General features: G+C 36.0%; 2 pseudogenes; both read right to left on the reverse strand.

Annotated features, from left to right (window-relative positions):
• Nucleotides 1–897: 897 nt before the first annotated feature.
• LOC143587896 (putative amino acid permease 7) lies at nucleotides 898–7,475 on the reverse strand (annotated as a pseudogene).
• Nucleotides 3,847–4,047, reverse strand: LOC143587899 (small nucleolar RNA U3; annotated as a pseudogene).
• Nucleotides 7,476–15,685: the final 8,210 nt, after the last annotated feature.

The raw sequence follows: 15,685 nt of genomic DNA on the forward strand, positions 1-15,685 counted from the left end.
CAGATGAGATGTGAAGAGAGAAAGAAAAAAATTAAAACCCCTTTCTTCTCTCTCTCTCTCTCTACCCTAAGGAACCCTAAGTGTATGTATACATCTACTTTACGTTACGTCTGCAGCACGTCTTCTTCCCAGAAACATCCATCCCGCATTCATTTTCCCAAACGGGTCGGATCTAAACCAACTGCTCTCACTCGCCTTCTTCATCATGACTTTAATAATAATAATAATAATAATAGAAAAATGTTGACCAACACAATCATTATTGACCATAGATTAAGAACCTAGATGCAAATTCATTATAAATTCAAGATATATTTCATTTCCTCCAAGTTTCAAATCATTTTGACAAATTTCTAACTTATTCCAAAAAATTTAGTGAACCAAACACACCGCTAGTTTTAGTAGACAAGAAAGAGAAGTTGCGTAAGTGATGGATTCGGGGATACCGTTTCAAAACTAGAACAAAGAACACGAGTGTAATACATATATTTATGCATAGACCTTTATCCACCTACATATCCACAATAAGGTTGGAAGAACTTCATATTAAACAATGTCATTTGGCCATGGCAAAAGCATAGCTACTAATGGTTCTTAATTAAGCGCGCCTTGCGTGAACCACACACAAAGTAATGTTTATATTCATTACTAAGGTTGCCCAAACTGGACCGAGAGAACAAGGCTTAATCTGGTTGTCATTCAGGAAATTTTTTGGCAAACCAAATATGGAATCACTAATTTAAGAGACAGAATTATATGAGTTGGGCAACTCAAATACATTACATACTTGTTTGTCATCATACATCAAAAATAAAGCGTTGAATAATATCAATACCAAAAAAACAAAGTTGCAGGACATTGTCTCATCTTTTACACAAAACAGACCAAGTGGTTGTTTTAGGCAGCACCTTGATACCCACGCCCACCGCATTCTGAACACATAATATTGCCACTTCCGCCACAACCTGAAACCAAAAGGCCTGTAAATACAACATATTTTTCACCCAACAAATGATCATGCTAGGTTTTTTTGGCCATGTGGCCAGACACACCTTTGATATCTAAGTTTAAAAAATTGAATGTTTGCGACTTTGAGTCAGGTGGTCATCATATTGCAACATATGTGGGGGTCTAAAACCAACTTCCCTTAAATATGTTAATGGGGGCTATCTGTGTAATCAACTCTAAATAACTACAAAAAATAGAAGACGTTGGGTAGTTCAAACTCATTCGCTGCATGCAATTCTAAGGCTTCAATTATATATTCTCTACTCTTTTATTAGTCAGTTCAAACATATTGTTATTAAATTTGAACAAGTCCATACATGTATTGTCATATTGCCTGCAGAGGTTAACGGCCAGATGAGGTTAGCTATAGGTTTGACCTTTTTTTACCAAGCCTGTACCATGCATCGATGATATGCAAACCCCGTTGTTTTTAAGTTCATATAGCATTTAGCATCAACACATATTTTTCAATGTAATCAACGGTGTGGTAAAAAGTAAAAACTAAAGATAGAGATTTACCTAGGCATCGGACTTTGACTATGATACCTTGACTTTCCAATATAGAGTCAACATACAATCCAGATCCAGAACAAGTGGCACAAAGGATAGCACCCTTAGCTTCACAACAAGTACACCGTGCTTTATTGCCAACATTCTTTTCACTTAAAGATAATCCAACAGGCTTCTCAATGATTTCCTCAGGCACAGATTTATCATAGCAAAAAAGCGACTCAAGACTGCTTAATTTTCTGTGCATATCACCTACCGCATTCGATGAAGACTGCAAAATTCAAAATATTATCAGCTATTTTTTCTTTCTCAATAATATATCCTTAAAAATTGAATTCATGGAAATAGGCCAGTAAACGAAACATCTGTTCAATGAACTGTTCGGTGGGAAGTCCGAACCGTTTATTTAATAAACAAACTATGTTTTGTTATATTTGTTCATCACTACATCCATGTTTGTTATACTCGTTCATCTATGTTTGTTAATTATGTTCATGAACTGTTTGTTTACTCCATTAATGAAACGGACACGAACAGTTTCATTTTGTTAACAAATGAACAAGAACAATACAACCATGTTCTTTTAACTGTTTGCGTTTGTTCAGTTAAAGTTAAACGAACAAACATTTCGTTCGGTTCGTTTACAGGTGTACATGGAAATTACATGCCATCCATAATATACAATGGCACATACATATACAAAATGGATTTGTGTGTTGAAACTCTGATTATTATGATTAAAGTCAGAACAATCAATTACTCAGTAGAAAAGAAATAGTATGTAGAGTAGAGGCCAGAAACAAAATAAAAAGGCCTGATAATTTTCATTTCACACCTATCAATTACTAAGTTTCTCGAGCACTTGACATTTGGTTCTAGTTATTCAATAATAATAAGGAGAAGAATGAACAAGTAGTAATAAATTAGAATGGATGCAATTTATTTATAATATAAGAAAAGAATACCAACAAGCTGCGAAGCATTGTCTGAAGCACCAGATGCTTGGATCTTCAGGCCAGGCGTGTTGTGTCACCGAAACAGATCGACTTCCGAAGATGATAATTGGAAGACAGAATCGGAAGAGATAATAATAAGGATGGTGATATATTCAAAGCACAGCAATCCATTTGAATTTGAATATTATATGATGAAGAAGATCAATTGTTAGGGTTCCAACTAGCGATCGATGGATGAAATGAAGGTTTTGTTTTACCCCTTCCCTCGAGTGACAGCACAAGTTTACCATACAAAATGACCCAACCATATTGGATAATGGCCTCTTTTCATTGACTCAAGATTTTACTTCCCTTTTTTCCGGTGTTCAAATCTCTCACTACCAGATATTAAAACTTCCGGGTCGGTCTTTGTTCGGGTCGTGTCAGGAATCATTTTTTATAATATTATAATAAAAAATATATATGATCATTACTACGTAGAAAACACAAAATAAAAATATATATGATCATTCGAAAGCCCGACAATGTCTCGTTTTCGAAAAACATGGCCGTGTGTTTAACATCAACCTCATGCGTTCCGGAATCGTTCTATGTTTATTAACATAGACCCTAGAAACCCAGCTCGATTTTTTTTCTAGAGTTATTGACCTTTGTTCTTTTGCTTAAAAAATCTTTGTTTTTTCTTCATAATTTGTGATCTTGAACCCCGAAGCCGACCTTTGAAACAATCAACTAGAAACAAAATTCGAGCTTTGAAATCGTTTGGAAAGACTTTGAAGTAATCAATTGAAATAAAAGTGAATAAATAGATTCAAAAATCTACTTAAGGAATTACAAGTGACAAGTTGTGAGACTCTCGTAGTTACTATCTATCATGTGCTCAATTGGAAGATTCTTAGTACGTGCCCGAATAAAAATAAAATCACCTTGTTTGTTCTTCTCGCGTTTAGCATAAAACTAACAAAAATATAGATTGAATTGTCTGTCAGTGAAGCATACTAATTCGGTTTAATGAAAGGCTAATCTCGTTTTGGGCATTTTATCCAACACAAACTATGCATCTTATATTTTACATGTAACTTCATTCATAACATAATTGTGGGAAAAAACAAAAATAGTGCCCATTTCATCATTTGGTATAAGTTGCGTACGTTTTCTTTCCCCATGAGTTCTGCAAAAGCATTAATCTTTTGATATACGAAATGACATCTTTATTAGCATAATTGTGGGAAAAAACAAAAATAGTGCCCATTTCTTCATTTGGTATAGGTTGCGCACATTTTCTTTCCATATGAGTTTTGCAAAAGCATTAATCTTTTGATACACAAAACAACATTTAAATTATGGACATTTCATAAAAAAAAAAAGAATTTGTCTGTCAGACAACCATGAGACCATGCCACAACCCATCAGATGGGCCGACAACGATCCTCTACTGAGCCATGAAGCTCCATTAATCACGCTCTGGTCACACGGTTCTGGCTCATCAACCAAACATAGGTTTCTGTCTTCCTAGAAATCAAGAATACAGAGGTACAAGCCTATAGAACAGATCCTGTTCAAGTAAGGTCGTGCCTGTTTCTTTCCTTGTGGTCTATATAAAGCACTGGTGTTTTCCACCTTGGACCGATGTGGGATATACAACTAAACCTATTCCTCTTTCAAAGATCTATTTCCCTTTGTCTTGTATATTTCAAACACCAAACAAAAAACGATATAAGCTGAGATCTCTGTTGCTTGTATGATTGGGTCTTATTTTATTAATTAATTGCATTAAAAGAAGATATATTTTTGGACAAATTATATCTAACATGGGACAATCATCGACAGTTGTGATCTAATTTCTAAACAGTTTGGAAATTCATCAATTTCTAGCACATTGTACTCGATTCATGACAAACTTCCTCACACAAACGACATTATTAGTGGTGTAACAGTACACTTCAACGGTGAATGCCCGGTGTATTTTTTAGATCTACGGATTTTTAGATTTCCATAGAATATATCTGAAAGAAGAAACCGTAGACCCGAGATATTGATGAACAGATCGGAGGGCCGAGACGAGAAGCGAAGCGTGGTTCATTGCCGTCCCACGGATGGCGCCAATGTCGAAGCACGAGATGAATCTGACCTGATCCATGACGATGTTTCCACGGATTTCAAGATGAACGAACCACGTCTTGATCTTCTTCTCCAGCTGGTTGGGATCTGCAATGACTTTTTGGGGGTGTGGAGGTGACCGCTAAGAAATCTCCAGGATCTCTTGTTCACAGACACAAAAATATGGTGGTGGCTCTTATTGAGAATGACCAACCCCTAATAAGGAGGTGGAGACCTCCTTATATAGGGAGCCTCATGGCCACCATCATGGTACTCTAATGGGCCTAGCCCAGTTAGGGTTACCTCCACAAAACCCCCTCAGCCCAATAACATTGTATTAGTCCATATAATAAAATAAGCCAAACATAATAAATTTAGGGTCGTAAAACCGGGTTTAGTACCATACCCCTACATTGACCTAAAGTGAAATGTGACTTGTTTTGTTTATGTGAAGAAATGAAGGTTTACTTGATATCCTCCCAGAAGATGTATTATAATGCAGGCGTTAGCAAAGCCGACGAGCCAATAAGGTTCATAAAACCCGAATCCCATCAAGAGGTTTCCTGGTGTATGCAGCATACCTTAAACATCCACATCCAAGGTAGAAAAAACCTATCACAAGAATCGCGATTGCTGAAGCGCGTTTTGTAACCTTGTTTTCTGCTGGTGGTGACTTCACAGTATCCTTTAATACACCAAAACATTATCTTATAACACAATTAACATGTAAGTAACTGACTTTGTATAAACTTAACCAATGGCGAATTAATTAATAATAACCTGAATTTCTAAAAGAATAAGAGCATAGGGATATGCAAATGCTATGTCTCCAAGTGCTTGAAAAGTTTGCAATAATCTATCAGTAACACTAACAGCCGGGACTCCCGTAACATTCCCAGCGATCTTTCCATTTTCTGCAGTTTCAAATAACCTAATATTAGCATCTGATATATCACACAATTTCGGTACACTAAACCCGAGTGATGATAGAATTAGTATTAAGAGGTTAATTTGTACCGGTTACTTGAGCGATGCCAAGCCCAAAACCAATAGAAGAGTAACAAAACACCATTATGGCTGCAACAGCCGACACCAAAACCATGCTATGGAAATCCGGTATACGTGACATTAAAATTTGTACTAGTCCAAATAACAACATATAAAAGTGGCCACCAAACTCATCACAGGCGGCACCTCGTCCTTGTTTATGGTAACAATTGGCCTTGTGAATTGCCCTGCATATATTAGGATTAATTATCAACCTTAATTAAAACAACCATCCATGCATCATGAGATCCTTAATAACTAACTACCCCATACAAGTCGCAGTTGTTACCACATAAGCAACCGCAGTTCCATAAAAAAATCACATACTGAACAATACCGCATACTCATGGTTGTTTTTCGCCTGCCAGAACACACCATCATCCAGTACTCACAAACATAGTGGTGGGATCTGATACAAAAGAAATTAACTTACTAAACATACAAATAACTAGAGCAACTATAAAAAATGTATAGTAATAACGTACAGTTATTTTAGTGTTAGCATAATAAATTTGTACATATAATTTAAAGAAAATAAAATTTGCATACCTAGGATAACTCGAACAGCATCTGTTTCTAGTTCCAGTAACAGGATCCGGAGACCTGTAACAATCTGATAAAAGAGACGATGAGGAAACATATGCTACAAATGCAAAACTAAACATCGCAATTGGTCCTCCGATCCAACCGAGTTTAGCCGTGCTCCAAGACAGTGACAGTACACCCGAACCAATAATCGCGGTTATAATATGTGACTGTACAAACGGTGCCATTTGAGTTGCCAATTTATTTAAAAGAATTGAGTTGTGGTTCCAATGGCGAAAATCACTAAAACGTTTAGACAGAGCTTACCTTTTATTCTAGTTATCTTTCTGCAACTCGGATTTTCCGGCATGGATATTATTTCAAAAGTTGCCTTAAACGATGGAATGAATTCTTATGTCTTTGCCGTGTACTGGCATGCTGTGGCTGTGATTGTGATGGCACCGTTTGCCATCCTTCTATACCGGTCTCTCTCATATCTGAATTTTTTGTTGATTTAGTTTTGGTCAATAATTCATGTACGTAATTGTTGTAGCAGGGAAAGGATCCCAGCAATGACCCTTGGTGTCTTTGTTAAGATGATGTTCCTTGGTTTGGTTTGCTGGAGTAAGCTATTAACATTTTCTTTTCTTAATAGCAAGCAATTATGTTGATCAGACAGGGAATTTGATATATGCGCTTTATTTGTTTCGTAGCCAGTTATAAACCATAATTTATATGTTCTTGGCATGAAAGCTACAGCAGCAACCTTCGCAGTTTCGATGGGAAATGCTCTCCCTGCTATGACGCTGTTATAAGCAGGGAGAACATTTCCCATTGAAACGACGAAGGTTGCTGTTGTAGCTTTCATTCCGAGAGCATACAAATTCTGGCTTATAACTGGTATGTGAAACAAATAAAACACATATATCAAATCCCCTGTCTGATCAACATAATTGCTCGCTATTAAGAAAAGAAAATGTTAAGTACTTACTCCAACAAACCAAACCAAGGAAAACCATCTTAACAAAGATACCACAGGTCATTGCCGGGATCCTTTCCCAGTTACAACAATTACGTACATGAATTATTGACCAAAACTAAATCAACAAAAAATTCAGATATGAGAGAGAGAGACCGGTATAGAAGGATGGCAAACGGTGCCATCACAATCGCAGCCACAGCATGCCGGTACACGACAAAGACATAAGAATTCATTCCATCGTTTAAGGCAACCTTTGAAATAATATCCATGCCGGAAAATCCGAGTTGCAGAAAGATAACTAGAATTAAAGGTAAGCTCTGTCTAAGCATTTCAATGATTTTCGCCATTGCAACCACAATCTAGCAACTCAATCTTTTAAATAGACCAAACATTTCGAAACCAGACCGCAAACACCTATACGTAAAATCTTGTCGGAGGAAGAAGAAGATGATGATTTTGAAGAAAAGAAAATCTTGCCGGGGTAGACGGATTATAGTTAAATCTTGTCGTAGTGGACGAAATTTAAATAAATATTGCCGAAGTGGACGGAATTTGAATAAATCCAACTTATAAGAAGAAATATAAGAATCTCGTCCCCTAAGAACAAATGTTTCTGAAATGCGTATCCAAAGACGAAATTTAAAAAGCACATTTTCCTAGAATTTGAAAATATGTACGGCCCAGGTAGGAAACATAAAAAAAACAGTTTTGGGAGACTGTCTTTTGAGTAGGGATGAGCAAAAATCGGTATGGTACCGATTGGTACCGGTACTGATTTGGTACCGTCGGTACCGAATCGGTACCAAGGTTTTGAGTTTTCGGGACTGGTACGGTACTGGTTAGTGGTGTTAAGAAATGTGCCGATATTTTGACCAAAGCTCTCGCGTGAATTAAGTTCAAGGAGATGCGGGACCTGCTGAAATTGGAAGACCTACCCTATACAACTCAGAAATTTGGGGGGGGGGGTGAATGTTGACAATTTCTAATCAAAGCCTTGGAGTGCAAGGCGAGTAACTTGGCGAGCAAGGCACAAGTTATATATGGATCCTAATACTTCCTAATACATGTTGGTTTAGGTTGTTAGGTTTATTTTAATTAATTTACCTATTGTTTAGGAATCCTAATTAGACTCAAACGTGTCTAGGTTTGGTCTATATAAACCATGTAGGGTTTTCATTATTGTAATTAAGTTTTGAGTAAGTTTCTTAATACAATAATCGTTTGGGTGTTTGCCAACAATTCGTGTTACCAATTCAGTTCTTCACGGTAAGGTACCGGTATTTCCCGAATTTTACCTTAAATACCGGTACCGTCCCGGTACCGAACCGAACATTTCGGTACCGGTACCAAAAATTTACGATTTTCGGGATCGGGATTTTCGGTACCGGTACGGGTACGGTACCGAGCTCATCCCTACTTTTGAGAAGAAAAGTTAAGAAATAATAAGGACGGCTCCCTCACTATTTTCAAAAAAGTTGGCCATTTTCATTAACATTTTCCCATATTTGGTGTGCTTCTTACGTATTTTTAAGAGTTTGGACTGCTCCCTCATGATTAATATCTTCTCGCAATGTACAAATTTTTTAAAATAATCAACAATAAATGGGCTATTTTGGGTCATTTAAATTCATCATTTTCATTAAAGTGTATAAATGAAAACTCTCTAGATTATTTTTTAACAGGTAATTTATATGCTTCTAAAAGTATTAACTTTTACAAAATGAAAGGTGCTTGCTCCATCCATTTAATAAATTGTAGATTTTTTTAGTTGGTAACAATGTTACTATTTCTGTTTAGAAAATGATTATCGTACATTATTAAGAAAAGGAATCGAACCGAACTCCCACTAAGTGGCTGCCGACTTCATTTCTCTTTGGTGTAACTTGTTGGTGAGTGAGTGAGTGAGTGAGTGAGTGAGGTAGGTTTGGGGGTTCTTTTGCTTGTGGGATTATTTGAAAAGTAGGAAACGGAAAAATATTTGAAGGCAAACAGGTGAAGAGAGATTACTAGAGATGTAGGGGATGTTTGGGATTGTTTATTAACTTATTAACTTAATGAAAAGTTATGAAAAGTTAAAATAAAGAATCCCAAACACCCCATATTCTCTTTTGTTATTTTTTGGTGTAAACATAGAATGAAGATGAAATTAATAGATTGTAAATTCAAGTTAATGTGATTGATGGCCCCCTCACCAGATTATTTTATTGAGAGCGTTAGCTGTGTGTGTAGTTAAAAAAATCAAAACAAAAAATGTAAAAGATGATAGACCGGTACGCCCTTTTGCATCATACAGGACTTTATATTTATTTTGTATTTCTTTTCTCTTCTATACTTAATTTATGCATTACTAAACTAACTTGACCAGTTATAAAATAATAAAAAAAGATAAATAAATTAAATTCAACCAATCAGCAGTCAATGTACCAAATTAACTAAACTCAATATATTTATGTTTACTCCATCATGGCTTATGTATAGCTTGTTTGTGTTTTAACTATTTACCGTTTATTTAAATATTTACTTATATATACATTTAATTTTTAATTATGCCTATTTCAAAAGTATAGAGGCTTATAGTAATGTCATTGATATTATAAAATCATTTAATTTAATGTTGTGTTGTTATAAAGTTATGTTGGTGTGTCTCTTTGTATTACCATTTAATTTTTCTACCAGACAACTTGTTTCGACTGACATGAGTGATTATGAAAATTGTTGGGTCCACAAGGCCGGGTTCCTTTTCGTACACATTAATTAAATCATGTCTAACATTGACATGACATCTAAAAGTTGAAGTTTTTATTCATGAAAAAGAGATGTGAAAGAAAGCACTCCTGATACCTGTGTTTCGTACAATTTAGATGTCTGATAATGATATTTTTGAAAAGACTTGAACTAGATGAAAATAACATGTAATATTTTTTATATGGATTCCAAGTTACAAGGAACAACCATTGTTAATTGTACGGATACAAATTTCGACACATTTAAAGGTCTCTCATATTAAAAAATTCCAGAAAAACTTGGAAGAAAAATAACTTTGAAATACATATTGATATTTTAGTTACCTATTTTTATCTATATAACTATCTATGTTTGTTCACTCATCTTTCTGCTTTGTTAATGTAGGCTCTATAGGGTATTCGCATATCAACTTTTTACTAGCAGTATAGTTTGCTCATGGAGTTATTTCAATATGTATGATAATAGTTTCAATCTATGATCATCCTTCTACTAGTATTCGCATATCAACTTTGTGATGGTACGAAGTCTCGTGATGGTTTATTCCCTGCTGACATCGGAAAACCATTATTAGGGGTGAAGCTTCTGGGGGAGCTGTTAGTAAAGACACCGAGTTTATTAAGGGTTTGACAAAGAAGAGAGCTACTAATGCTGTTGATTTGATGCGTCTTCTCCCAAAACTTGGTGACCCGCAGAGTGAGTTACTTTTGCTTCGATCATGTATGGGTATTGCTAAACTTTTCTTCGGTTTGAGAACATGCCAACCTGTACACATGATGGAGGCAGCGGTGTTTTTTGACAAGGGATTGCGTGAGGCGATCGAGGACATTGTAGTTTGTGAAGGTCCTTTCTTTGGAGACCTCCAATGGCGACTTGCTTCCTTACCCATTAAGAATGGGGGTTTGGGGTTGTATTCGGCAGTAGAGGCTTCCTCTTATACGTTTGTGGCCTTGAGAGCCCAATCGTGGGTGCTTCGGGATCACATTTTGCAAGACAGTGGTATATGTGGGATGGATTCTGATTATTCTTGTGCTCTGGCTTGTCTTCGTGATATGATTCCAAGCTTCGATTTTAACAGTTTCTCTAACAAAGAGACCGCCCCCTCTAAAGCCCAGCATGCATTGGCGAGCACTCTCTTTAGTAAAATTGTTCACGACATGGAGTCACACTTTAACATGACAAGCAGACAAAAAGCCATTTTTGAGTGTCTACAAGCACCACATGCTCAAGATTTTCTTCTTGCTATCCCTATAGATGGGTTAGGCCAGCATATGTCTCCAGTGGAGTATCGTAGTATCCTTAAGTATCGCCTTATGATTCCTCTATTTCCGGTTGATGAGATATGTCCTGTTTGTCGTAAAGCGTGTTTAGACTCATATGGGGAATACGCGGTGCACTATAAAGAGCTCCCGGGGTTCAAGTACCGACACGATCTGGTTAGGGATGTGCTCTTTGATATATTCAGGCGAGCTGGAATTTCTGTTAAGAAAGAAGCACCTGTGAATTTCCTGACTGACCTGTCGGAGGGAAGATCATCTCTTCGACCGGCTGACATTTTGGTGTTTAGATGGATAGGAGGGAAACAAGTGTGTGTGGATTTAACAGGGGTTTCTCCTTTGGTGGGCTTAGGGAGTAGTGGTTTCGCGGTCGGTCAAGCCGCATTAAAAGCTGCCTCAGGTAAGGTGGCAAAACATGAAAAGGCGTGTCTTGACAACCAACATGTATTTATTCCTTTTGCTTTTGACACTTTTGGTTTCCTCGCGTCTGAAGCTGTGGAGCTACTTACCCGTGTTCAGCGGGTCATGCATAGTAACGTTATGACTCCAAAATCAGCAAATATAGCTTTTAAAAGATTGGGTTTTGCGATTCAAAAAGGAGTAGCGGCGCAGCTTGTTGCCCGTTTGCCTTCTGTTTCAATGTAATCCAATAAACAATCATATATATAGATGTATGTATATAAATTTACTTAAATGAAAAAAGATTTACTTGACATATATGGTTGAACATATAAAAGTTGAGAATAATAATTTAAATTCTTTTAATAGTCAAAATAAAAATGAAAAAATATACTATTTTATGCTATTTAGAAAAACTAATTACTCTTTTTGGTCCAAAGCCAATTTGAGCACGCTAATGTATAGTTTTCAGACAAAACTAGAAACATAAAGCTTCATTAATTACTTTCTATTTCTTGTTTGATCATTTTTTTTTAAATTACTTATTAACATTGATTAAATAATTTATAAAGACAAAAACTAAAATACTATAGTTATATCTATCTACGTTACGTCTATAAAAATTGGGATAGAAGAATTTCGTATTTCGGTACTAGTTTTGATATTAATCATAAAAGGCAACAACTTGACTTTGGAGTTTGGACGTATTTTTTGTTAGAAAGGTACATGTGTTTGTACTTTGTAGTGGTCTTATAACATGATGTGTGCGGTAAATGCAAGTGAATTAAACGCTTTTTATTAAGATTCTTTTTTCTATTTTGGATCGATTAAACAACATCCTGGAAATTTTTAGATTAGTTCCTAGTATTATTTATTATTTATTTTATTTTTTATATTGTGTCCAACCTGTAAGAGCCGAGTAAGTTTGATGTCACGATATGGTTGATAGATAAAAACAATGTTGATGAAGTGAAGTATGACATAGATGAATATACTCTGAGTCTGTTCTCCCTTCTCTTAATCATTTTTTGTTTTCATCTTGTAATCATTCCGAAAAGACAATAGAAATCCATGCTAATTCAATAACAATTTATTCACAACACAGTTGCTAAGGGGGTTGGGGTGGTTTAAAAACCATAACTTGCAACTACCAATCACGATATGCCACCTCACCTCACCACTTTCCATCACTAGTGATGAAATTTTGGTGGGGGTGGTGGTGTGATGGAATTTTTTTTTTATTTTTTTATTTTTTTTATAATAAATACTAAAACAAGGTTAAATTAAATAAAAAATAAAACAAGATTAAATAAGTATTACAAAGATAAATAAATTAAAAAAACCGACCAAAAAAAACCTACGGCGCTTCCCAACCCACTTCTCGCATAGCTCGCGTTTGCGTTGAAGTAGGATCGATCTAAAGGGTTCGTTAAGATGTTCGTGCGGTTGTACGATGAATGTTAAATCGGCGTTTTTTTGGTTTTCATTCAAATGGTTGATATACGCCTCGTCACGTTTTAATTTTGAAGCAAGAGCTAGTTGCTTTCATTGCGGACGATGGCATCCTCCTCCGCGGGTTCATCTTCATCCACATCGTCGTCTTCATCACGAAAAGCACGTGCAAATTGATGTATAACATTGTTATCCTCTAAAGGATCGACAGGCGTTTGTGACAGTTGAGATTGAAACGTTTCAAAAGGATTGTTTTGAAATATTTGGCTAGAAAAATGTGGAATAAACGGTTGGTTTTGATACGGTATCGATGAAAACGGTGAATTAAATGTTTGAGATTGAAATGGTTGGTTTTGGAACGGTTGTGGTTGAAAAGGTTGTTGTTGGAATGGTTGGGTTGTGTCGGGTTCATCTTGTAATCGGAATCTCGCCGGCTCGCCAAGATTTTGTCGAACCTTTGGTCGGGATTGGGTTTTCTTTGAACCCGAGCCACATTTCTTTGAACCCTCCATGTGTGTGATGTTAGAATGTTGTTTGTAGTAGATGATTTGAGTTAGATTTGAGTTGGATTTGAAGATGGATTTGATTATATTTATATAGGTTAATTAAGTTTTTTTTTATCTCCTCTCAACGGTCACATGCTCCAACGGTCGGAATTGAGTTCGTGATGGCCATCACGGCCGGCCCCCCATCACGCGTGATGGGAGGACCGGCGACGGTGTTCCCGTGACCATCACGCGTGATGACCACGCTATAACGGACGACCCCCACCAGCCTAATAATGAGCCCTTATATTAAAATTTATGTTTGCCCAAGTAACTAAGGGTGCTGAAGGAGTGAAGTGGAGCCGATGTAATAAATTTGGAACAATATATAGCATTTTTTAAAAACCCTCTAAAAAGTTCATGAAATAAAAATAAAAAGCAAAAAGAAAAGGTGTCTAGATATTTTTCATAGGGATTTGATTCTCATACACCACCCCCCATACGTTTATAAGGCTTGTATAGGCCTATACAGCCGTATAGGCCTATACAAGCCTTATAAACGTATAGGCTATGCATGACTGACGAGGGGGACAAAAAAACAGTTTTCTTCAACATATACGACCGTATAGACCTATATGAGCCGTACAGGTGTTAAATGGCTCGTATTGCTAGCTGACACACCATAAAACCTATACGGTCGTATAGGGTTATACGACAAACTTTTGTCAAATGTTTGAGGGTGCACTTTTATTTTTATGTATGTGGACCAGATGCATATCAGTATGTTTTGGCCAAATATTTTCTTGTTTGCTTAATCATTAATTGATTATTGTGTATGGACTATTATAAAATGTAACATAATATAATCTTAAACGAATGTTTTCGGGGTACAACTACAAATTATTTAGCCAAGTATGTTATGTAACTGTTAATAGACAATTTATTCTATTCTAAAATATCATATTTAGCCAAGTATGTTGTGTACTTAATACATTAAAATGTATGATATTAACGTATTAATATTTAAAATTGTGTCCAAAAAATTGTCTATACGCCCGTATAGGTCTATACACCCATATTAGCGTATTAATATTTAAAATTGTGTCAAAAAAATTGTCTATACGCCCGTATAGCGCTATACGGCCAGCATAGGGCTATACGAGACACTAAAACAATGACCGACAAGCTCCGACACAAACTGACATGATTCAGGTGCTATACGACCGTATAGCCCTATACGAGCCGTATAAAAAAAATGGTGTGTGAGGATCCCAAGTGATGTGGGAGGATGCTAAGCCTTATGAATGCATAACTGTCTGGTAAGGCAGATACCAAAAACGGTAATGTCACACCCCGACCAATGAAGGCGGAAACGTTGAGGCGCGACATAATTGCTCATTGCACATGACACTATAAAGTTACAATATTTAAACAACTCATTTAAATCCGTATCATCATAAATAACACAACAATTGTTCATACAAAATGCCAAATATATAGATAAACAAATAACTTGTTCTTTTATTTTCTAATATCCTAAAGCCAAGATAATAAGTTTCTTCAAGTAATCCAATCAAGCTAACATCAAACCTGTAACATTGCATAAAATAGAGTTTGTCAACACGAAGGTTGGTGAGCAATTTTCATAGTTTTGGACAATAAGTATATAGTATGAAATCCACAACTAGTATATGAAAACAATAAATAATAGCAACAATTTAGATAATAAAACCGTCAATAAGAATACATTGACGACAATAATGAAATCGTCAATAAGAATACATTGACGACACCTTTCTATATGGGGATACCATATATACTCGGAATTAACGTATGATCATACTTTGATGAGGCTACCCGCCTTAGCATTCAAGAGGCTACCCGCCTTAGCATTCAAGAATTTGCACATAATCATGTAAAGCATATAACACCAAATCGAGCATTTATTTAAGTAAACATATACAATACGTGTTGTGGTTTAAGACTCAAGTATAAATCATTTGAATTTGAATAAGTATGCAATGCCACCCCAAAACGAAAGATGGAAAACGGGGGATGAAAAAGTACTCACATTAATAAGTAACTTGAAAGATAGTGTCGTGAATAATTGGAGAGATCGGTTTAACGAGCAAGACCTATATTAAACGGGTCTTGTGTTAGTAGGTAGTCTTGGAAGGGTTTAAAATAAAATACATGACAAAT

This window comes from Bidens hawaiensis, unplaced genomic scaffold, assembly GCF_021521415.1.
Source record: "Bidens hawaiensis isolate Kalapana, Puna unplaced genomic scaffold, B.hawaiensis_p1.1 tig00035914_1, whole genome shotgun sequence".
NCBI classification, from domain to species: Eukaryota; Viridiplantae; Streptophyta; class Magnoliopsida; order Asterales; family Asteraceae; genus Bidens; species Bidens hawaiensis.